Source organism: Carcharodon carcharias, chromosome 2 (assembly GCF_017639515.1).
Source record: "Carcharodon carcharias isolate sCarCar2 chromosome 2, sCarCar2.pri, whole genome shotgun sequence".
In the NCBI taxonomy this organism is placed as follows: domain Eukaryota; kingdom Metazoa; phylum Chordata; class Chondrichthyes; order Lamniformes; family Lamnidae; genus Carcharodon; species Carcharodon carcharias.
The window spans coordinates 151,567,555-151,593,714 of record NC_054468.1 but is presented as its reverse complement, the minus strand read 5'-3'; the positions used below and the strand labels follow the sequence as shown (position 1 = coordinate 151,593,714).

At 46.0% G+C, this 26,160-nt stretch overlaps 1 protein-coding gene across 1 annotated transcript in view; it reads right to left on the bottom strand.

Moving 5' to 3' along the window:
- Positions 1 to 26,160, bottom strand: part of tulp4a (TUB like protein 4a) — a 491,793-nt gene that overhangs the window by 399,505 nt on the left and 66,128 nt on the right. The window lies entirely within an intron of this gene.

The window sequence follows — 26,160 nt, the reverse complement described above, 5'->3', positions numbered from 1 at the left end:
GGAGCAGAAACACTTGGGTAAGCTATATTATTGTCGCAGGAGGTTTTGATTAGCAATGGAAAAGAACACGGAACAATCTAAAGTAGAATTTGTAAACTGGAAGAAGGCCTACTTTGATGGGATGAAAAGGGATCTAGCAGGGTATAATGGAACCAAAGGTTGATAGGAAAAACTGTATTTGAACAATGGGTGATCTTTAAGGAGATATTTCAGGTACAGGCTAGGTGCATTCCTAGGTAAGGGAACCAAAGCCAGGGCTCCTTTAATGATGTGGGAGATTATAAAAATTAACAGGCACTTGGAGAGGTTTCAATTAATTGAGGAGAGCCAGCATGGATTTGTAAAAGGCAGATCATGTTTGAATAACTTAGCTGAATTTTTTGAAGCAACATGGAAGGTTGGTGAAGGGAATGCAATAAATGTGGTCTTTATGATTTTTAGAAAACATTTGAAAAAATACCACATTAAAGGCTGGCTAACAAAATTGAGAATCAAGGAATAGAAGGGTCAGTGTCAACTTGAAGAAAAAAATTAGCTTAAGGACAGAAAACAGTGAGTTTTGGTAAATAATTGTTTTACAGCAGGAGGATGATAGACACTGTCACTCCCCAAGGGTCAGTGCTGCTGCTTTTTAATTTATATAATGACTTGGATATTACAATACAAAAAGTCACAAAATTTCTTAAAGATACCAAACTTGGAGGCGTGGGAAACAGTGAGGATGATACTGATCAACTGCATAACAGGCTAGCAGAGAAGCGGCAAATGAAATTTAACACAGAGGGGTGTTAGATGATGCATTTTGGCAGAAGGGACGGGGAGAGGCAATATAGACTTAATGACACAGTTCTAGAATGTGCAGGGGCAGATGGACCAAGGAATCCATGTGCATAGATCTTTGGTTGCAGGACATACTGAGACAGTAGTTGGCAAAACATATAGGATCTTAGGCTTGATAGAGACATTAAGCACAAAAGCAGTGAAGTATTGCATCCTATTCTGATCGCCACACTTTAGGAAGGATGTGGAGGTCTTTGAGAGATGCAGACAATTACCATAATCGTCCTAGGATGAGGGATTTCAGCTACAATGTGCAAAAAAAGGTACAATTACATTGCTCAGTAGGGGCCACCAACTAGTGAGAAAGATGTCGAGCAGGCTTATCCAACCTTTTTGCATGGGGTCCACATTTCAATTTTTCTCACACTTGTGGGGGGCCGTTAGGCAAATTTTGGTAAGATAACGTTTGGCACATTAAGCATGAATTTCAAAAAAAAAGTCTGACATACGAAAAGAAACAAATTGCTAAGCAGAAAAAAAGCACAACAATGAATTGATTATTTCTCATCTTTTTTTAAAATTAAGACAACCATTTGAGTGTGAAAGGGTGTGTGTGTTCAGCTGACTCTCAGTCTCAGGGTCAATTACTCACCCTCACCACAGAGTGGGTGAAAGTACCTTTTGATGTGTGAGAGTAAGGGTAAATGAGAATGCTGGGTTTGGAAGTGAGCCAGGCACACACTCCCCTCCTTCTTGCCATCCCCCTTTCTTGCACCCATGCAAGCTCTCTCCCTCCTTCCCCCCTTCACCTGCCCTCACTTCCCCCTCCCACGTGCCCTCCCTCACCCACCCACCCTCACTTCCCCCTCTCACGTGCCTTCCCTCGCCCACCCACCCACCCTCAAACACCAAATCAGCTGCGGGGGCAAGGAAGGTATCATGAGTGGAAGAGAATCCTGAAGTGAGGCCTGAGGCCTAACAGCGCCCGAACGCGGGTGGCCACCCAGGAAAATGCTAAGAGTCGGCTAAACGAGGGGAGGAACTGGGAGAACTGGGGGAATAACTGGAGGAATCGTGGGGAACACAGGGAGGAATCGGGGAGAATGTGGGGAGGAAGCAGGGGAACACAGCCGGTGGTGCCAAAGCATTATAATCCAGGGGTGTGGGGGCAGTGGGGAAGCATGCCTAGTTGCCTCCAGAATTGCCAGTGTTCGCTGTTCCTCCAATCACAGCCTGTTCTCTTCCATGTTTGCTGCTGATAGGCTCAGTATCGAACCTATCAGCAGCAAATGCGGGATTGACGCATTGGAGGAGCAGTCCCATGCAGAAATCTTCAAACTCACTGACACATTCTACCGGCATTTTCAATAAACGCACCGAGGGCCATATGGAGGGGCTGCGGATTGGACAAACCTAATGTAGAAGAACAAATGGACCAGAAAATTACAGAGAGGTGCAAAAATTATAGAGTAGTTATAATGGGGGACTTTAATTATCTGAATATAGACAGGGATAGTAGTAGTGTAAAGGACAGAGAGGGGCAAGAGTTAATGGAGTGTGTTGAGGAGAATTTTCTACAGCAGTATGTTTCTAGTCCAAAGAGAAAGGAAGCAGTGCTAGAAGATCTAGTTCTTGGGATTGAGGTGGGCCAAGTGTATCAGGTGGCAACAGGTGAACATTTAGGTGTAGTCAGCATTGTATCATATGGTTTAGGTTGCCCATGATAAAGGACAAGAAACAATCCAGAGTACGAATAACTAACTGGGGAAAAGCCAACCTCAATAGGATAAGAGTGATATGGCCCCGATGAATTGGAATCAAAGGTTGGCAGGCAAAACTGCAACAGAAAATGGACTGCTTTTAAAGAGATGGTTTGGGCATAGTCAAGATATACTCCCGCAAAAGGGAAAGGTAGGGCAAACAAATCCAGAGTTCCCTGGATGGCAAAGAAATAGAGATTGAAAAGAAGAAGAAAAAGTGCACTTATGACAGATGCCAAGTGGATAATACAACAGAGAACCAGGCTGAATACTGAGGTTCAGAGGGTAATTGAAAAAGCAAATAAAAGAAGCAAAGAGGCTGTGTGAAAAGAGACTGGCTGCCATGAGGCTATGCCCCTTTATTTTTGAAAATATGATTTTTCAACTTTCAACTGACTGGTAATTTTGCAATTTGAAACGAAACAGAACAAACTACCTAAAAATGCAAGGCCACCTTCCAAACTGAAGTTGAAAAACAATCAAACCTTCAGAGACCCATCCAAACTCATCACTGTCTAAGGAAGACACATTTAAATGCAAAGCGCTGGATATTGAAACAATGGCTGTCACAGACAAACCCACCCAAAAAACCCCTGGAAATACACAGTGGGTGAAGGCCAGGCTGTAGCCACCGCAGAGAGACAGAAGAAAGGCTTTAGCAGAAGAGACAAGCTGAAAACTCTCTCTCCCTCTTTCTCTTCTAAAAAAAGTATATTCTCCGGTTCAGAAGACAACCTAACTAGAAATCTACCAGCGAACTGAGATTGTGTAATAATTGCAACATCTGCTGCATCTGACCGCATCCACAAAACCAACTAATCCAAATCAACTGCATTGTTTAAAAATCTACACCTCTGGGGCAATCAAAGCACAAATAACTATGTTATTTTCACTTTTTTTAAAATTGGACTCGAACCTTCCTCATTTCTGATATCTGTATGTATGTTTTTCTTTTCCTCAGGTTTAGTAGTTAATAAATTTGCTCTTTCTTAAACTCAATAAAACCTTATTTTGTTGGTTCCTTGTTGCTCACTGCATAAACAGTGAAATACATTTTGATTTGAAAAAGGCACATTATCGTGTAAAATAGTTCAGTTCTTTTTGACTGCCTCCCGACTGCCATAACCCAAGAGTTCCCTTCAAGTAATCTTGAATGCATTCATTGTTCATGGGACCAACTCAAAAAGTTAATTCAACTTCCTATTCCAGTTGTTCTTCCAAATATTAGATTCTTTGGGGGATTCTTCCATTAGCTTTGGCAATGCGACTTGCCACTTTTTCCTTTACTGACTTCACAACTGTGGATGCCTCAGCTCCTTGTTCAGTTTCTCAAGCTAACTCTGCTGACTGCTTTCTGCCACAAGGCTCTGTGAGGACCGCTGTAGATTTTTACCACCAGCCTCAGGCTAGAAGAAATCTTCCAGCTGTCTTTTCCCTCATGAAATACAAACTGAAATACAGCCCTATCCGCATTCCATGCGGTGAACAATGAAGATAGTATTTTCTATGTTTGAAATACAGGCGTAACAGGCTAACAACCCACCTAAGATCCTTGGATCTCAGTCTGGAGAGATGCTGTTTCAAAAAGAGAGGCGACAGGGGCGGGGGCCAGGAAGTGGCGAGGGCTGGGAGTGGCGGAGCCAGGAGTGATGGGGCCAGAGAGGCGGGAGGCATGGGGAAAGGATGTGTGAATAAATGGCCCTTTTTCAGAGGCAGGTCGTGACTAGTGGGGTACATCAAGGATCAGTGCTGGAGTCCCAGTTATTCACAATATATATCAATGTTTTGGATGAGGGAACCAAATGCAATATTTCCAAGTTTGCTGACGACACAAAAAGGTGGGAAGGTGAGTGTGAGTGGGATGTTAAGAGGCTTCAAAATGATTTAGACAAGTGGTGTGAGTGGGTGGAGACAGCGAACGAGAGAGGTGGATGGAAAGCAAGCAAGAGAGGCAAATGGAGGGAGAGCAAGCGAGAGAGGCGAATAGAGGGAGAGCGAGCGAGAGGGGCGGATGGAGGGGGAGCGAGCAAGAGGGGCGGATGGAGAAGGAGCGAGCAAGAGGGGCGGATGAAGGGGGAGCGAGCAAGAGGGGCGGATGGAGGGGGAGCGAGCAAGAGGGGCGGATGGAGGGGGAGCGAGCAAGAGGGGCGGATGGAGGGGGAGCGAGCAAGAAGGGCGGATGGAGGGGGAGCGAGCAAGAGGGGCGGATGGAGGGGGAGCGAGCAAGAGGGGCGGATGGAGGAGGAGCGAGCAAGAGGGGCGGATGGAGGGGGAGCGAGCAAGAGGGGCGGATGGAGGGGGAGCGAGCAAGAGGGGCGGATGGAGGGGGAGCGAGCAAGAGGGGCGGATGGAGGGGGAGCGAGCAAGAGGGGCGGATGGAGGGGGAGCGATCGAGGGAGGCGGACGGAGAGCAAGAGAGAGAGGGCCAGATGGAGAGCGAAAAAGAGAGGTCCAGATGAAGGGAGAGAGTGAGACGAATAGAGAGATCGAGAGAGGCAGATGGAGAGAGAGGTGGATAGTAGGAGAGAGAGAGGCGGATGGAGGGAGAGAGACAGAGAGAGAGAGAGAAAGGCGGACGGAGAGAGAGAGAGGCAGATGGAAAGCAAGAGAGGGAGAGGCTGATGTAGAGCAAGAGAGAGAGGGATGGCGAGAAAGAGGGATGGCAAGAAAGAGGGATGGCGAGAAAGAGGGATGGCGAGAAAGAGGGATGGCGAGAAAGAGGGATGGCGAGAAAGAGGGATGGCGAGAAAGAGGGATGGCGAGAAAGAGGGATGGCGAGAAAGAGGGATGGCGAGAAAGAGGGATGGCGAGAAAGAGATCGACATAGATGCCGAGAGAGAGATAGAGTTAGATGGCAAGAGAGAAAGAGAGCTGAATGGCGAGAGAGAGAGAGGGCGGAATGGCGAGAGAGGGCGGAATGGCGAGAGAGAGAGAGAGAGAGAGAGCGGAATTGCGAGAGAGAGAGAACGGAATGGCGAGAGAGAGCGGAATGGCGAGAGAAAGAGAGAGCGGAATGGCGAGAGAGAGAGAGAGAGCGGAATGGCGAGAGAGAGAGAGAGCGGTATGGCGAGAGAGAGAGAGCGGTATGGCGAGAGAGAGAGAGCGGTATGGCGAGAGAGAGAGAGCGGTATGGCGAGAGAGAGAGAGAACGGAATGGCAAGAGAGAGATAGCGGAATGGCGAGAGAGAGCGGAATGGCGAGAGAGAGAGAGAGAGCGAGAGGGACGGCGAGAGAGAGGGAGAGGGTCGGCGAGAGAGAGAAAGAAAGGGACGGCGAGAGCGAGAGGGACGGCGAGAGCGAGAGGGACGGCGAGAGCGAGAGGGACGGCGAGAGCGAGAGGGACGGCGAGAGAGAGGGAGGGGGTGACGGCTAGAGAGGGGGAGACGGCGAGCGAGGGGGACGGCGAGAGAGAGGGACGGCGAGAGAGAGGGACGGCGAGCGAGGAGGAGACGTCGGGGGCGGCGGGCGAGCGAGGAGGAGACGTCGGGGCGGCGGGCGAGCGAGGAGGAGACGGGGGCGGCGGGCGAGCGAGGAGGAGACGTCGGGGGCGGCGGGCGAGCGAGGAGGAGACGTCGGGCGAGCGAGGAGGAGACGTCGGGCGAGCGAGGAGGAGACGTCGGGCGAGCGAGGAGGAGACGTCGGGCGAGCGAGGAGGAGACGTCGGGCGAGCGAGGAGGAGACGTCGGGCGAGCGAGGAGGAGACGTCGGGCGAGCGAGGAGGAGACGTCGGGCGAGCGAGGAGGAGACGTCGGGCGAGCGAGGAGGAGACGTCGGGCGAGCGAGGAGGAGACGTCGGGGGCGGCGGGCGAGAGGAGGAGACGGGGCGGCGGGCGAGAGGAGGAGACGGGGCGGCGGGCGAGAGGAGGAGACGGGGCGGCGGGCGAGAGGAGGAGACGGGGCGGCGGGCGAGAGGAGGAGACGGGGCGGCGGGCGAGAGGAGGAGACGGGGCGGCGGGCGAGAGGAGGAGACGGGGCGGCGGGCGAGAGGAGGAGACGGGGCGGCGGGCGAGAGGAGGAGACGGGGCGGCGGGCGAGAGGAGGAGACGGGGCGGCGGGCGAGAGGAGGAGACGGGGCGGCGGGCGAGAGGAGGAGACGGGGCGGCGGGCGAGAGGAGGAGACGGGGCGGCGGGCGAGAGGAGGAGACGGGGCGGCGGGCGAGAGGAGGAGACGGGGCGGCGGGCGAGAGGAGGAGACGGGGCGGCGGGCGAGAGGAGGAGACGGGGCGGCGGGCGAGAGGAGGAGACGGGGCGGCGGGCGAGAGGAGGAGACGGGGCGGCGGGCGAGAGGAGGAGACGGGGCGGCGGGCGAGAGGAGGAGACGGGGCGGCGGGCGAGAGGAGGAGACGGGGCGGCGGGCGAGAGGAGGAGACGGGGCGGCGGGCGAGAGGAGGAGACGGGGCGGCGGGCGAGAGGAGGAGACGGGGCGGCGGGCGAGAGGAGGAGACGGGGCGGCGGGCGAGAGGAGGAGACGGGGCGGCGGGCGAGAGGAGGAGACGGGGCGGCGGGCGAGAGGAGGAGACGGGGCGGCGGGCGAGAGGAGGAGACGGGGCGGCGGGCGAGAGGAGGAGACGGGGCGGCGGGCGAGAGGAGTAGACGGGGCGGCGGGCGAGAGGAGGAGACGGGGCGGCGGGCGAGAGGAGGAGACGGGGCGGCGGGCGAGAGGAGGAGACGGGGCGGCGGGCGAGAGGAGGAGACGGGGCGGCGGGCGAGAGGAGGAGACGGGGCGGCGGGCGAGAGGAGGAGACGGGGCGGCGGGCGAGAGGAGGAGACGGGGCGGCGGGCGAGAGGAGGAGACGGGGCGGCGGGCGAGAGGAGGAGACGGGGCGGCGGGCAAGAGGAGGAGACGGGCGGAGGGAGAGGAGGAGACGGGCGGAGGGAGAGGAGGAAACGGGCGGAGGGAGAGGAGGAAACGGGCGGAGGGAGAGAACGAGACGGGCGGAGGGAGAGAACGAGACGGGCGGAGGGAGAGAACGAGACGGGCGGAGGGAGAGAACGAGACGGGCGGAGGGAGAGAACGAGACGGGCGGAGGGAGAGAACGAGACGGGCGGAGGGAGAGAACGAGACGGGCGGAGGGAGAGAACGAGACGGGCGGAGGGAGAGAACGAGACGGGCGGAGGGAGAGAACGAGACGGGCGGAGGGAGAGAACGAGACGGGCGGAGGGAGAGAACGAGACGGGCGGAGGGAGAGAACGAGACGGGCGGAGGGAGAGAACGAGACGGGCGGAGGGAGAGAACGAGACGGGCGGAGGGAGAGAACGAGACGGGCGGAGGGAGAGAACGAGACGGGCGGAGGGAGAGAACGAGACGGGCGGAGGGAGAGAACGAGACGGGCGGAGGGAGAGAACGAGACGGGCGGAGGGAGAGAACGAGACGGACGGAGGGAGAGAACGAGACGGACGGAGGGAGAGAACGAGACGGATGGAGAATGAGGCAGATGGAGGGAGAACGAGACGGACAGAGAGAGAAAGAGGCAGACGGACATAGAAAGACAGATGGAGAGAGTAAGAGACAGATGGAGCAAAAGGTTGACAGAAATATTATAAATGAAATAAATATTCTACATTATATAACATCTTGAGTGAGATTGCAGAGATCTTAAGCTTGCATTTACTGCCTCCTGTGTCACTAAGGTAAAAAGCTGCCAGGTCTGAAGGCACTGTTAAATTTTATAGAGTTCATTTGTCAAAATGCAGAACTTTAATTTCAGTTTTATAAAGTTGTAAAGGTTTTGCACAAAGTTAAAGCGTGAAAAACTCAGATACTTCAATTTTTGGTGTGGGGTCCTCAATTTGCGACTTGCCCTCACCAGCCCAGACACAAAATTTGTCATTCACCTTATCCGAATGACATTGGTGCTAGTTCCTGCACCTCCAATATTGCTTTCTCCTTCGCAATGCTGCCAGCGAGCTCTGCACACACAGGAGATGCAGGCAGTGATGCTACAGACTATGTGAAACATGCAGTCTGTTCTTTATTAAAGGCAAGGCTACTTAAAGGGAAGCTACACAAAACAATTGCTGCAGTGGAAATTCTTTCAATGGAATCATAACATCATAAGAAACAGAAGCAGGAAAGATCCAACTGCACCTCGTGCCTGCTCTGCCATGCAATAAGCTCATCACTGGTTTTAACTCCACTATGCTGCCAGACCCCATGAACGGTCAAGTTGGCCCTTGCACCTGGATGAACTCATTGGCCTGCTGTCTGATACGCTCTGTATCAGTTACTGTGGATTGTTCTGTTTCTTGGGACACAGTGAATGGCCCAATGAGTCTTATCAAGTCTCCCAATCTAACATTATGATACATCCACCATCTTGTTGCCCATTCACTTAACCTGTCAAATCTCTTTGCAGCCTCTCTGTGCCCTCCCTACAGTTACCTTTCCACTCAGGAAAGGCTAAGGATAGAAAGGTAAAGGATAGGACAGTATCGATGCAATGGCAGACATTTCACAGTATCACAGAATCACAGTATCTTTACAGCACAGAAGGCCCTTCAGCCCATCCAGTCTGCACTGGTTTGCTGAGAGAGCATTCTACCTAATCCCACTCCCCTGCCTTATCCCCATAACCTTGCACATTCTTTCTTTTCAGATTGCAATCCAATTCCCTTTTCAATATCTCGATCGAACCTTCTTCCACCACCCTTTCAGGGAGTTAATTCCATACACCAGCCACCATTCTCACATCACTTCCAGTCCTTTTGTTCATTATTTGAAACCTGTGCTCTCTTGTTCTTGATATTCTCTTGAATGGGAATAGTTTCTCACTACTTACCCTGTCCATACCCCTCAGGGTCTTGAATAACTCTATCAAGTCTCCTCTCAGCCTTCTTTTCTCAAAAAAATACAGACCCAACCTCTCCAACCTATCCTCATAGCTACAGTTGTTTATCCCTGGAATCATTCTTGTGAATCTCCTCTGTACTCTCACCAATGTCTTCACATCCTTCCTCAAGTATGGCACCCAGAACTGGACACAGTTCTCCAAATGAGGCCTAACAAGTGTCTTACACAAGCTTAACATGATCTCCTTACTATTGTACTTGATGCCTTTATTAATAAAACCTAGGACAACTTTATTAACTGCTCTCTCAACATGCCCTACCATCTTCAATGTCTTATGTACATAGACACCAAGGTCCCTCTGTTCTTGCACATCCTTTCGAGTTCTTCCCTCTATTTTATACTGCCTCTCCACATTCCTCCTGCCAAAATGAATCACCTCACACTTCCCTGCATTGAAATTCATCTGCCATTTGGCTGCCCAATCCACCAATATGTTTATGTACTTTTGAAGATCAAGACTATCCTCATCATAGTTGACAGTGCTTCGAATCTTCGTACCATCCGCAAATTTTGAAATCATGCCCTGCATGCCACAGTCTAGGTCTTTAATATGTATCAAGATGAGCAAGGGTCCCATATTGACCCCTGGGGAACTCCACTACAGAACTTCCTCCAATCTGGAAAACAACTATTTATCACAACTGTTTCCTGTCATGCAGCCAATTTCTTATCTAAGTGCCTACTTTCCCTTTTATTTCATGAGCTAGAGTTTTGCTCACAAGTCTACTGTGTGGAAATGTATCAAATGCCTTTTGAATATCCATATACAGCACATCAACAGCATTGTCCTTGTCAACCTTCTCTGTTACCGCCTCAAAATACTCCAGCAAGTTGGTGAAACATGATTTTCCCTTAATGAATCCAAGCTGGCTTTCCTTCATTATACCACACCTGTCTAAGTGGCTATTGATTTTATCCCAAACTATAGTTTCCAGAAGTTTCCCTACCACTGAAGTCAAAATGACTGGTCTGTAGTTGCCGGCATTATCCTTGCACCCCTTTCTGAACAAGAGTGCAATATTCGCTATTCTCCAGTCCTCCAGCACCATCCCTATGTTGAAGGAAGACTGGAAGATTATAACCAATGCCTCTGAAATTTCCACTCTCACCTCCCTCAGTATCCTCGGATGCATCTAATTCAGTCCTAAGAAGATATTTCATGAGACTCAGCAAAGATACATTCTCGTGAGAAAGAAAGACTCTATGAGATGGATGGACCATTCGTGGCTAACTAAGGCAGTTAAAGATGGTATCAAATTGAAAGAAAGAGCATTAAATTCTGTGAATATTAATGGTACACCAGAAGATTGGGCAGAATTTTGAAAACTGGCAGAGAACGACTAAAAAATTAGGAGGGAGAAATTAGAGTATGACAGAAAACCAGCTACAAATATAAAAACAGATAGTAAGAGTTTCAACAAGTACTTAGAAAGGAAAAGAGTAATTCAAGTGAGCATTGGTCCCCCGCAGAGTGAGTTTGAGGAATTAATAATTGGAAATAAGGAAATGTTGGAAGCTTTAAACAGGTATTTTATGTCTATCTTCACTGTAGAAGACACAACACCTCAGAAATAGTTGTAAATCAAGAGGTGAAAGGGAGTGAGGAACTACAATCACCAGGGAAAGTGTACTGAGAAAACTATTTTACAATTAATGGCTGACAAGTCCCAAGACCTGATAGGCTGCATTGGAGGGTCTTAAAAGCTGCTGAGATAGTAGATGCATTGGTTGTAATTTTCCAAACTTCCCTAGATTCTGGAAAGGTCCCATCAGATTGGAAACTACCAAATGTGCCTCCTCTATTCAAGAAAGGAGGAAGGCAAAAAGCAGGAAGCTACAGGACAGTTAGCCTCAAATCTAGCATAGAGAAAATGCTAGAGTCAATGAAGAGTTCATAGCAGTCTCCCTCCAATTCAGTAACATCCTGCTATTCTATTCTTCGAGCCAAAGAGAACAACCTCACATTTTCCCAGATTATATGGCACCTGTCAAATGTATGTTCTTTTTCTCAATTCTTTCACGAGACATGGACGTGGCCGGCTATGGACGTGGCCGGCTAGGCCAGCATTTTTATTGCCTGTCCCTAATTGCCCTCGAGAAGGTGGTGGTGAGCCGCCTTCTTCAACCGCTGCAGTCTTTACAATCTCGCAAAGTAATCAAGCAGAGTCAATGTGGTTTTGTGAAAGGGAAATTGTGTTTGACCATTTATTAAGAGTTCTTTGAGGGAGTAACAAACAACAGGAAACTACTGGATTTCCAAAAGAAATTTGATAAGGTGCCACATCAAAGGTTAACACACAAAACAAGAGCTCATGGTGTAAGGGGTAACATACTAGCATGGATAGAGGATTGGTTAGCTAACAGAAAGCAGAGTAGGGGTAAATTGGGCCAATTTGGTTCACAAGCTATAACCGACGGAGTGCCACAGGGATCAGTGCTGGGGCATCAACTATTTATAATCTATAACAATGACTTGGACAAAGGGACTGCATGTATGGTTGCTAAATTTGTGGAAGACATAAAGATAGATAGAAAATTAAATTGTGAAATGGATCTAAAGAGTCTGCAAACGGATATCAATTAGGTTAAATAAGTGGGCAAAAAATTGCCAGCTGGAGAATAAAATAGAAAATGCGAACTTGTCCACTTTGGCAGGAAGAATAGAAAAGCAGTATAATTATTTAAATTGAGAAAGCCTGCAGAACTCTGCGGTACAGAGGGATATGGCTGTCCTGGGACATGAATCACAAAAAATTATACACAGATGCAACAAGCTTTTTTTTAATCCATTCACGGGATATGGGCTTAAAAGGGTAAATTCTGAGCGGACTTTTACGCTGGTGTGGGACTCTAGAAGTAGAGATCATTATTTCAGAATAAGGCATTACCTATTTAAAAGGAAGATTTAAGAACATTTTTTTCTTTCAGGCTTGTTAGACTGTGGCATTCTCTTCCCCAGAAAGCAGAGGAGGTAGGGTCATTGAATATTTTTAAGGCTGCATTTGACAGACTTTTAATTGACAAGGGAGTCAAAGGTTATAGGGGACAGGCAAGAAACTAGAGTTGAGGCCGCAATCAGATCAGCCATGATCTTGTTAAATGGCAGAGCTGGTCTGAATGGCCTACTCCGGCTCCTCATTCGTATCTTCATTTGTTTGTCTTAACTGAACTGCTTCCAATGTAAGTACATCCCTCAAGTACAGAGACCAAACCTGTACACAGTACTCCAGGTGCAGTCTCATCAGCATCCTGTACCATTTTAAAGAGGTTTCCCTACTTGTACACTGTATCCATCTTGCAATAGAGGCTAGCATTTTACTTGTGTTCCTAATTACTTGTACCTGCATGTTTTGTGATTCATGTACAATGACACCCAAATTCCTCTGTACTGCACAATTCTGCAGGCTCCCTCCATTGAGGTAACATTCCACTATTCTATTCTTCACGCCAAAGTGAACAGCCTCACTTTTTCCCATATTATAAGTCACCTGCCAAATCTATGCCCACTCACTTAACATATCTACATCTATTTGGAGACTCATTGTGTGTTCCTCACAATTTGCCTTCTTGTTATCTTTGTACTATCAGCAAATTTGACACAATGCACTTAGTCCCTTTGTCCAAGTCATTAATATAGATCGTAAATAATTGAGGTCCTTGCACTGATCCCTGTGGCACTCCAAGAGTTACAGTTTGCCAAGCTGAAAATAGCCCATTTATCCTGATTCTGTCCCTTTTTTAAAAAAAATTCTTTCACGAGATGTGGTCGCTGGCTAGGCCAGCATTTTTGTTGTCTGACCCTAATTGCCCTTGAGAAGGTGATGAAGAGCCACCTTCTGGAACTGCTCTAGTCCATGTGGTACACCCGGAGTGATGTTTGGGAAGGAGATCTAGGATTTTGACCCTGCGACAGTGAAGGAACTGCGATATGGTTCCAAGTCAGGATGGTGTTTGGCTTGGAGGGGAGCTTGCAGTTGGTAGGGTTCCAATGCATCTGCTCCCCTTATCTCTCCAGGTAGTATGGGTCGCAGGTTTGGAAGGTGCTGTCGAAGGAGCATTGGTGAGTTGATGCAGTGCATCTTGTAGATGATGCACACAGCTGCCACTGTGCATTAGTGGTGCAGGAAGTGGATGTTGGAAATGTGGATGGCGTGCCAGTCAAATGGGCTGCTGTGTCCTGGATGGTGTTGAGATTCTTGAGTGTTGATGGTGCTGCACTCATCCAGGCAAGTGGAAGGTATTCCATCACACTCCTGACTCCTGCATTTCAGGTGGTGGACAGGTTCTGGGAAGTCAGGAGGTGAGTTGTAGCCACAGTATTTATATGCCTGGTCCAGTTCCGTTTCTGGTCAATGGTATCCCCCAGTATGTTGATAGTGGAGGATTCAGCGATGGTAATGTCATTGACTGTCAAGGGGAGATGGTTGGATTCTCTCTTATTACTTGCCACTTATCAGTCGAAGCCAAAATGTTGCCCAGGTCTTGTTGCTTATGGGTATGGACTGCTTCAGTATTTGAGGCACAAATGGTGCTGAACATAGTTCAAATATCAGCGAACATCCCCACTTCTGACTTTATGATGGGGGGGAAGGTCAGTGATGGAGCAGCTGAAGATGGTTAGGCCTGAGGGACTCCTGCAGTGATGCCCTGGAACTGAGATGACTGACCTCCAACAATCACAACCATCTTCCTTTGTGCTTGGTATGGCTAACTGCTGGAAAAATTCCCCTCTGATTCCCAATGACTCAATTTTTGCTAGGACTCCTTGATGCCACTATCAGTCAAATGTTGCCTTGACATCAAGGGCAGTCACTCTCACCTCACCTCTTGAGTTCAGCTCTTTTGTCCATGTTTGGACTAGGACTCTAATGAGGTCAGGAGCTCAGTGGCCTTGGTGGAACCCAAACTGAGCGTTAGCAAGCAGGCCATTTCTGAGTAAGTGCCACTTGATAGCACTGCCATCACTTTGCTAATGATCGAGAGTAGACTGATGTAAGACTGGCAGTGATTGGCCGGGTTGGATTTGTCCTGCTTTTTATGGATAGGATATTCCTGGGCAGTTTTCCGCATTCAGGATATCTAGTGTTGTAGCTGCACTTGAATAGCTTGGCTAAGGGCGTAGCTAGTTCTTGAGCACAAGTCTTCAGTACTTTTGCTGGAACATTGTCAGGACCCATAGTTTTTGCCGCCTCCAGTGCTTTCAGCTGTGTTTTGATATCACGTGGAGTGAATCAAGTTGGCAGAAGACTGGCATCTGTGATGCTGAGGACCTCAGGAGGAGGCCGAGATGGGCACCCACTCAGCACTTCTAGCTTAAGATTGTTGCAAGTGCTTCAGCCTCGTCTTTTGCAACAATGTACTGGGCTCCCCCACCATTGAGGATGGGGATATTTGTGGAGCCTCCGCCTCCAGTTAGTCAAACTAATCCTCCATTCATACTAATATTATCTCCAACATTATGAACTCTGAAATTGTGGAGTAACCTTTTATGCGGCACCTTATCGAATGCCTTTTGGAAATTCAAATAAGCTACATCTATTGATTCCCCTTTATCCACCCTGCTTGTTACATCTGCAAAGAACTCTAACAAATTTGTAAACACAATTTCTCTTTCATAAAACCACGATGACTCTGCTTGATGGTATTATGATTTTCCAAATGTCCTGCTATCACTTACTTAATAATGAATTCCAAATTTTAGGCTAACTGACCTATAGTTTCCTATTTTCTGTCTCCCTCCATTCTTGAACAGAGGTATTAAATTTGCAGTTGTCCAATCCTCTTGGACTGTTCCAGAATCTAGGAAATTTTGAAAGATTACAAACAATGCACCTGCTATGTCAGCAGCCACTGCCTCTAAGGCACTCAGATGCAGGCAATCACGTCCGGGGGACTTGTCAGCCTTTAGTCGCATTAGTTTTGCCAGTGCATTTTCTTTCCAGTGATAGTTTTAAGTTCCTCCATCCCTTTTGCCTCTTGATTTTCTACTAGATTTGGAAAGCCTTTTGTGTCTTCTACTCTGAAGGCAGGTACAAAACAGTTGTTCAAAGTCTCTGCCACTTCTTGTTTCCCAGTAATTCACCAGACTCATCTTCTAAGGGGCCAACATTCACTTTAGCTACTTATTTACTTTTTTACATAATTGTAAAAGCTCCTTTTTTTTTAATATTCCTCCTAGTTTACTCCAATTTCTCCCTCTATTATTCTTTCTGTTACCCTTTGCTGGTTTCTAAAAATTTCCAAATCTTCCAGCCTACCATTAATCTTGGCAGCATCATACACCTTTTCTTTCAATTTGATACCATCCTTAACTTCCTTAGTTAGGCATAGATGGTTCATCCTTCTCATAGAGCCTTTCTTTCTCAAGGAATGGACTACATTTTTGTTATGAGTTATGAAATATCATCCTGAATGTCTACCACTGCTTCTCTACCGTTTTAGCTTTTAACTTATTTCCCCATTCCATATTAGCTAATTTTCTTCATGCCCTTGTAATTGTCTAAACTAAAGATAATAGTTTCAGACCCAAATTGCTCAGTCTTAAACCAAAGGTGAAATTTTATCACGTTATGATCACTCCTTTACCATGAGATTATTAATTAATCATGTCTCATTACAGATTACCAGGTGTAAAACAGCCTGCTCTCTGGTTGGTTCCAGGAAGTACTGTTCTCAGGAACTGTCCCGAATGCACTACCTTTGCCAACTTTATTTGTCCAATTGATCTGAAGGTAAAAAAATCAAAAATTACTGCAACAAAAACAAAAAATTGTTGGAAAAACTCAGCAGGTCTGACAGCATCTGTGGAGAGAAAGACAGAGTTAACATTTCGAGTCCATACAACTCTTCTTCAGAACAAAAATGACTGCAATTCCCTTCTTATAAGCTCCCATTATTTCTTGATTTATACTCTGCCCTACAGTATAGCTAGAATAAACTATTCCCACCAGTGATTTCTTTCCTTTACTATTTCCCATCTCCACCCAAGCTGATTCTACATCTTGATTTCCCAAGCCAAAATCATTTCTCACTGATCTCATCGGTTATCAACAGAGCTAACCCACCTCCTTTTCCTTTCTTCCTATCCTTCGAAATATTAAATCACTTGACTATTCAGTTCCCAGCATTGGTCACATTGTAACCACATCTCTGTAATCGCTATCATTATCATACTTAATTCTATTTGTACTATCAATTTTGTTACGAATCAGTTTTGTTCAGAAAAAGAGCCTTTAATTCTGTCTTTTTACCGTGTTTCCCTATTCTGATTTTATTCGCTGGTGCGTTCTTATGTTTCTATGTTCTGACCTTTCCTATCACACTCTGGTTATCGTTACTCTTATCACTACTGTAAAGAACATATCTTTTTATTTCTGTTGCACTGTGGACTAAAATTGCAATGGTTACAGTTTGAAAGACATGTCTACTGGAACAGTGTGAGGGATATATTCAATGTTACTGTCCTGGAATAGAGTGTGCCAAGAAAGACAGGATGGTGCCGAGGAGGAGTCTGGTCTAATGGAGAACTGCCTGGCAACAACATTTTAATTGGTTCCTGACCAGGTGACCAGGGTTTGTGAGAAAGCAGTGCAGCAGAATAGCTCCTAGCCTGAAAGGAAAAACACCTACAACCTCTCTCTCCTGTGTATGTAAGATTCCAGTAATTCTACAATAGCAGCTAGCTAGCTTTTTCACCTCATATCTCTATAACCTGCTCTCTCTGTGAAAACCCCTGGCAAGAGGCAAGGTGGAAAATCACCATTAGAGACATTGAAAAGCAAGTGCTCAGCCAGTGAACTAAATACTGAAAGTGCCTTGTGTCATCAACAAAGGAATGAAAGGAATTTGGAAGACATCGGTCAAAATCAACCCATCAAATCCTGTACTCTGGAATTGGTGCTATGGAACTGTTCTAGCCCACCCTTAAAATCCATGTTCTTGTGTGTCTTATGTGTCTTGTATGTGTTTGTATAGGGATTTAAGAAGGGGTGGAGTTTAGGTTATAGAGTTAGAAGTTAGCAGTTCATACTTCTTTCTTTTGCCTACAGTTAAAGACAATTTGTTCAATAAACAGTTATTTACATAAGTTTATAAACCTGGTGCTCATATTCTATTAACATAAATTAAACAATTAGATGGGATGATCAAATTCTTTCACAGTTGTCATGGCTCGGGGAGCAGTGGGGCTTGATATTGCAGCGCACTATCCCCAGTGAGTTGTGACACTGCACTGTAAGATGTCCCTTTTTCTTTTTTCCAAATCTCCCCTCAAGTGAACCTACCCCACCACATTAGTTTAAAGCTAATTTCTCCCTCCCCAATCTTTGAGCCACACATTCAATTCTCTGATCTTATTTACTCTTTACCAATTTGCTTATGACTCAGGTAGTAATCCAGAGATCATCATCTTGTGCTTTTTAATTTATCCCCTAACTGCTCATACTCCCTGAACAGCAGCTCTTTCTTAATCCTACTCATATCATTGGCACCCACATGGACCATGACACCCGGACATTTCCCCTCCCACTTCAAGTTTCTCCCAGCTCCCAGGAGATGTCCTCAACCCTGGAGGTAAGCAGGCAACACGCCCTTTTGGACTGATGCTCTCGGCTGCAGAGAACAGTATCTATCCCGGAAACTATACTGCCCCCTATTACTATTATATTTCTTTTTACTCCCCCTACATTAATGGCTCCTGTGCCATGGAGCTGTAGTCAGTTTGCTTATCACCACTGTAGTCCCTGTTCTCATCCACACAAGTTGCAAGAGCGTCAAATCTGCTGGATAACAGCAAAGGCTGAGGCCCCTCCATTGCTACCTCTCTGGATCCCCATACCTGTCTCACTCGTAGTCACACTCTCCTGCCTCTGACCACAGATCAAATCTGAAGTACCTAGCCTAAGGGGTGTGACTGCCTCCTGGAACAAGTGTCCTTCCTAATTCTGCTCAAGTGTATAGTAGGAGGTTCATCTCGAGGGCTGAGGAGGAGGCTCCTCCTGATTGTATCTTCCGGTGTATGGATGAAGTATGGCCTTGGTTGGTCCCTGCCTCTCCAGGCAATGTTGCCCTCTCTTTCAAGGTCCCTGATCCACACCCTGTCACCTTTTTGTAACTGTAGCAGGTTCTTGGTGTGGTACCTTCAATTGTAGGTGGAGGCTTGCCACTGCCTGTAGGACTGTTCTCAGTCCTGAATGTTTTGGCAGTCCTTGGCTGTCAACTCTGGGATTAGTTTCTTTGGCAGCACTGGGAGTTAATTTAATGGTACAGACACTCCTTTCCACCTCACCATTCAATTACGGATAACTTGGGGATATTTCACCTGGTTGGGGAGTCCAGGACCAGGGGCCACAGTCTCAGGGTATGGGGCAGGTCATTTAGGACTAAGATAAGGAAATATTTCTTCAGTCAGAGGGTGGTGAACCAGTGGAATTCTGTACCACAGAAGGCTATGGAGGCCAGGTCACTGAGTATATTCAAGAAAGAAACTGATCTATTTTTGGATATTAGGGGCATCAAGGGGTATGGAGAGAAAGCAAGAATATGGCATTGAGATAGAGGATCAGCCATGATCATATTGAATGGCAGAGCAGGCTCAAAGGGCCGAATGGCCTACTCCTGCTCCTAGTTTCTACGTTTCTAGAGTTTTAACCCTCTGACCTGGTAGCAGTGCCACACAAAGTTTAATGGCCTCACACAGGTGGTCAACCTCAGTGGGTAGGGCATCTCCTACCCACCATACCATCAACCATGCTACTTGCATTACATCCCCATTGTTCTCCCAACAGCACTTCCTGGGATGCAGGACTTGTGTAACATTCAAAAGCTCCACTTCATTCTTATACACCCACCAATGCTGCCAGCCTCACACCCACCTCTCGCTGCTTCGACATACCTGCAATTATTCAGCTATGGTAGACACATTACCCAAATACAGTGCTACACCAACCACTGGCACACTGCCTTCTCTCTTACAGGGCAAGGTGACACACAACACAATGAGGCAGAGCAGAGTCAGCAGGGGAAAAGGAGACCTGCATCGCCTAAGCCCTACAAAGGAAATGGTGCTCAACATGGTGGGGTCAGCTGCGACAAGAGTTGATAGCATTCAATGTTCATGAGGACATTGGAGCTGATGACATCTTCATGCCTAATACCTCTTCTCAACTCTCAACCTTCCCAACCCCAATCCCAACTCTCATCCAGCTATCTGGCATGATGAGCAAGCTGCTGATAATGTGATCTTGGACATATTGTTTGCGCACTACACCCCCACCCCCAAATCCCCCACAGGTCTACTTTCCTCACAACAAGCTTCTCATTCTGCTACTTTCAGGCACTATTGTTCCCTGCCCAGCCACAGGAGGAGAACTACAACACAGCCACTTGATCTGACACTTGCAGCCACCGGCGTTACACTTACCTCGGAGGGTAGAATAGAGTTACGATTGCTCATGGTAAATCACTGGGCAGGAATCAGCTACAACCAGCCACGGTGAAAGCATGGTTTATTTGCCAGCTCACCGAAGGGTAAGATGGCAGACAAGCACTGCTTCAGGGGGCTCAAGTAATGATCTTGATTAGGCAGCATACAGGAGTGTAAATGACATGCACACCAAACTACTGGATGCATTGCTGACATGACAGTCACTGTCAATGAGCATAAAGGAGTGCAGTTCCAATTTGGAAGAGGGCATGGTGCAAAGTCTGTCCTCTCCACACCTCTGTTTATTCACCTATTGTGCTGCAGACCCAAAGGCACTGAAACTTTGTGCAGCCTTTGTGTACACAGTTCACTTACTCCTTTGCTATTTCAATGAGGATGCTGCAACACTGTGGCAGAACTCACCAAAATACCTCAAAAAAAAACCAGTAATTTTTGACATTTTCCAATAAAAAGTGTCCCAAAAATTTAACTTATAATGAAACTGAAAGGCCCATCCTATGATTTAATGCTCTGACTTTCAAAAGGATAGAACACAGGTATTGCCAGGAGCTGCACTAAATTTGGGCTCCTGGCATCACGCCAGTTCAGCTGTCATGATACTTATTTGGGTGCAAGCAGAGGATGCAGCTATATATGCCAATATCAATAGACACCAGTGCACCATAAAGCAGCCTACCTCCAGGGAAATATGATTCAATTTCTTACCCTAAATGTTTGGGCTCAGTTGTAAAATCATATAAAATATTTTCACTTGCTTATATTTTTGCTCTTTAAAACTTTTTAAAACAGTATTGCATATAAACATTTGTTATTTAAAATGTTTATGGTTTAAGACTTAAAAAATCTTTGAACACTGCATCAGATATTTAACTTTCTAAATGTTCTATTTTTTATTAACAATACTTTGTTTTACTTAGCTGTTCGTGGTATGTGGGTGCCACTAGCAAGGCCAGCATTTATTGCCCTTAAGATGATAACGGTGAGCCACCTCTGAACTGCTGCAGTACATGTGGTGTAGATACATCCACAGAACTGTTACGGAGGGTGTTCCAAGATTTAGGCCCAATGACCATGAAGAAACATGGTATACTTCCAAGTCAGGATAGTATGTGCTTTGCAGGTTGTGTAGTTTCCATATGCATGCTTCCCTTCTTTCAGGTGATAGAGGTTGTGGGTTTGGAAGGTGCTTTCGAAGCAGCTTTGACAAGTTGCTCCAGTGCATTTTGCAGATGGTACATATTGCTGCCATGGTGTGTCAGTGTTGGAGTGAATGAATGTTTAGGGCAGTGGATAGGGTGTCAATTAAGTAATCTGCTATGTCCTGCAGTTGAGCTTCTTGAGTTTTATTGGAGTTTCACAGATCCAGACAAGTGCAGAGATTTCCATCACACATCTGACTCGTGCCATAAATGTGGTGGAAAGTCAGGTGGTGAGTTGCTGGCTGCAGAATTTCTGACGTCTGACCCACTCTTATACCCACACTATTTATGTGGCTGGTCTAGAAATGTGGAGTGACAGATTTTGGAAGGTATAGGGAGTGGCAATATATACTTAATGGCACAGTTCTAAAGAATGTACACGGACATAGGGACCTAAGGGTTCATGTACTTACAGCATGGAGTGCTAGAATCATCTTTGAAGGTGGCAGAGCATCTTGAGAGACTAGTCAGCAAATCAAATGGGAGCTTGGGCTTCATAAATAAAGGTACTGATTACAAAAACAGGAAGTTAGGCCTTTAGAAAGTGCTGGTTAGGCTGCAATTAGAGTATCCAGTTCTGGTCACTGTGCTTTAGGAAGGAAGTGAACTTCATTGAGAAGAGTACAGAAGAAATTTACCAGAAAGGTCCCAGGGATGAGGGAATTTAGTTAGAAGATTAGATCGGAGTTGGGATTATTCTCTTTTCAGTGCAGGTGGTTGAGGGGAGGTTTGATAGAGTGTAGAAGATTATGGCAGGTTTAGATAAGGTAGACAAAGGAAAACTGATTAAAAAGGTACAGGGGGAACGCGAGAAAGATCTTCTTTATTTTACACAACAAGTGGTAATGTCTTGGAGCTTGCTGCCTACAAAAGGCGATGAAAGCAGAGACAACCAATGATTTCAAAAGGAAACTGGATAGGCACTTGAGGGAAATAAACTTGCAGGCCCAAGGGGATAAAGTGGGGAATGGCTTGCTCAAGCGTGAGCAGCGTAGGTTTGATGAGGCGAATGGCCTTCTTCCATGACGCTAATTAGATTCTGTTCAATGGTGAGCGCCCCAGGATGTTGATGATGGAGATTCTGATGTGGTAATGTCGTTGCATGTTTGGGCGGGGGGGGCATGGTTAGACACATTCTTGTTGGAGTTGGTCATTGCTTGGCACTTGTATGATATGAATGTTACTAGCCACTTATCAGTCTAGGCCTGAATGTTGTCCAGGTCCTGCTACAAGCAAGCAAGACTGTCTCATTATCTGAGGAGTTGTGAATGGAATTGAGAACAGTGCAATCATCAGTGAGGTCCCTACTTCTGAGCTTATGATCGAGGCAATGTCATTGATGAAGTAAGTGAAGATATTTAAGACTAGATCATGCCCCTGCAGCTATGATTTCGGGTCCAGATGATTGGCCTTCAACAACCTTTGCGCTAGCTATGACTTCAGTTAGTGAAGAGTATCGTCCTCAAACTCAATGACTTGAAGGGCTCATCAATGCCACATTTGGTCAAATGCTGCCCTGAATTCAAGGGTGCCACTCTAGAATTTAGCTCTGTTGTCCATGTTTGAACAAAGGCTACCTTGTGGTCCGGTGGAAAGTACTGCAGGCAGAACCCAAACTGAGCAGTTTATTGGCAAGTAAGCGCCGCTTGATGGCAACATCGATGGCAGCTTCCATTAGTTTGCTGATGATTGAGGATATACTGTTGGGTGATAAATGCAGAATTGAATCTGTCCTTTCATTTTGCAGACAGGACACACTTGGGCAGTTTCTCAGCTTGTTAGACAGATGCCAGTGCTGTTGCCATACTGGAAACGTTTGGCTAGAGGCGCAGCTAATTCAGGTGCATAAATATTCAAGTACTACAGCCGAGATGTTGTCAGAATCCATATCATTTGCTGGATCAGTGCACTCATCCTTATTTGAGTGAATTGAAGTAGCTGAAGACTGCTGTCTGTGACGCTAGACAGCGCAGGTGGAGGTTGGGATCAAGCATCTACTTGGTACTTCTTGCGGAAGATGGTTGCAAGTGCTTCAACTTTGTTTGCTGTTAATGACACAGGCACATTCCAGCTGACAGAATGTGGGGGAATACAATTCTGCTGAAGTTGATGAGCCACAGCACCTCATGGATGCCCCAGCTTTTAGCTGCCAGATCTGTTCTGAAATTCTCATTTAACATATGATAACACCATACAACACAATAGAGGGTGCCCTAAATGAGAAGAAGGATTTCATCTTGACCAGGACTGTGCGGTGGTCATTCATTCAATTACATAGGTTATACAGGACAGAAACACACTATTCAAATCAACCAGTGCCTGCTAGGATTAATGTTCCACTCAAGCCCCCTCTCTCATCTTTCCTCAACCAAATCTATCATAAACCTCTATTTCCTTCTCTCTCAAATGCTTGCCTGCCTCCCCGTAAATGCATCTATAGTATTCACCAACCACTCCCTGAGGTAGCAAGTTGTACACGGTGTTATGGCACAGCAAACGACAAATGCTGAGCGGTTCAAATCCCAGAGGGAAACTTGAAACAACTGCCACAACTATTGTACAATTTGTATTTATTGCGAGATGCATGCCTCAAATTCAGTAGCAACAGGACCACTATGTCTTATAGGTTTCTTACAAAACTAAATGAAACCTTTATTAAATTAAAAAATGATTTTAAGCACATACACAGGTTTACAAATTACTACTATAATAACTTCTAGCTCCCCGGATTAATCTAACTCCCAGTTACACCTCTGTTAAGGCAACAGTAAAAACACACAGACTTTAAAAGACCCAGGCAAAGTAACACAATATCCTGAACAGTTGAATTCAAAGAGTTTCCTTAACTTGTTACTTTTGACAGCAGCTTAGGCTCAGAGGCTGGAGGCTTTTCACACTTGATAGATCTTAGAATGCCTTCCTTTGCACACAATCTTCTCTCCTTTATACATATTTTCCCCTTTGAATGCAAATTCCCATTATCACACTATGTCTAATAATAAAAATCTATCAAAGTACCAATTTTACCAGTAATCTTTGGGAAAAATAAACACACAGTTTCTTAATTTCTCCTGGCTGGATGAAACCTTTCAACCCTTTTTTTGAATTCAAGCTACTCTGGTTTATTTAAAAATGCAAATTCTCCCTTTACACCTCACATTCTAAAATTTCCCCACATTTACCTACTTAACATTTCAAACCTAGCCACGCACGCACACATGCACACACACACACCAATATTACTCTACAATAAATTCCAATTAACATTATGAAAATTATATCTTCTTGACATTCCCTTCTTTATTAAAAAATGAATCGCCATCATTTAAAAAGACAGCTTCATTTTTTGAAGCCATCTTACATTCCCTCCTATACTTATGACATGATTACATTACCAGATGCATGCATGAACATAACATACATTAACATACATAAGTCCTTGGTATCAACATTCCAGTCCAATGTTCAGGTTTTAAAAGTCCAATTTTCCCTTTCAGCTTCAAACTCTTGACAATGCATCTGCAATCAGATTTTCGCATCCAGCCACATGTCAAATCTGCAGATTAAATGGTTGCAGTAACAAACTCCATCTGAATAGCCTTGCACTTCTGTCTCGAAATTTGTTCAGAAACTTTAAAGGATTGTGTTCTCTATAAACAGTTGGTTCTGGCGAATTGTTTGCAACGTAAATTTCAATATGCTGCAATGCTAACACCAGACCCAAAGTGTCCCTTTCAATCATTGAATGTCTTCTCTGATGTACATTCAGTTTCCATAAAAAATACCCTATTGGCTTTTCAATTTAAGTGTCACCTTCTTGTATATGTACAGCCTCAATACCTACATTGCTTGCGTCAATGGCCAACTTAAATTGCTTGGCACAATTGGATACTGCCAAATCTGGTGTTGTAGTTAATCCAGTTTTCAAACCAACAAATGCTTTCTGACACTCCTGTATCCATTGAAACTTCTTGTTCTTTTTTAATAGTTCAGTCAATGGAGCAACCACACTGCTACAACTTGGTACAAATTTCTGATAAAACACTCATGCCCAGAAATCTCAAAACATCTGGTTTTGTTGTAGGCACAGGGAAATCCATGCTAACCCTGACTTTCACATCTCTCGAAGCCACCTTACCATGGCCAATGGTATGGCCTAGATATGTAACTTGTGCTTTTGCAAATTTACTTCTGGCCAAGTTCATCACCAAATTAGCTTCTTGTAATCGAGTAAATAATTCTTCCAGATGTGTAAATGCTCCTCCCACATATAACTGAAAACGATTATGTCATCAATATAAACAGCACAATTGCTCAGGCCTGAAATTACTTTGTTCGTCAGTCTTTGAAATGCTGCAGGTGCATTTTTCATACCAAGTGGCGTGACTTTAAACTGATATAGTCCACCTGGCAGCACAAAAGCCGATATCTCCTTTGCTCTCTCCGATACCAATACTTGCATATATCCTTTTTAACAAGTCAATCTTTGTAATAATTTATGATTGTCCCACTTTCTCAACTGTGGAATAGGATAGGAATCACTTTTTGTCACCACATTCACGTTTCAATAGTCCACACACAGTTTGTGGTCCATCCAGTTTCGGTAGCAGCACAATAGGCGAACTCCAGTTATTGCAATTAGACTCAATGATATCATTTTGGCAGCCCAAGAGAAACAGGCAGGTAGTTCAGGAGTCCCCTGGGGTCCTGCTCACAAATCGGTATTCCATTTTGGAGGCTGATGAGGGCGCTGATTCCTCCAGGGAGTGCAGACAGAGCCAACCTTCTGGCACCACAGGCAGCCTGTCTGTACAGGAGGGGAGGAAGAGAAATAATAACGGGGGATTCTATAGTCAGGGGAACAGATAGGCACTACTGTGGCCGTCAACGTGACTCCAGCACAGTATGTTGCCTCCCTGGTGCCAGGGTCTGGGATGCCACTGAATGGCTGCAAGGCATCCTGAAGGGGGAGGGTGATAAGGCAGAGGTCATGGTATACATTGGTATCAATGACATAGGTAGAAAGAGGGATGAGGTCTTGCATCAACAATTCAGGAAATTAGGCAGTAGACCTCTCGGGTTGTAATCTCTGGATTACTCCCAGTGCTACATGCTAGCGAGCTCAGG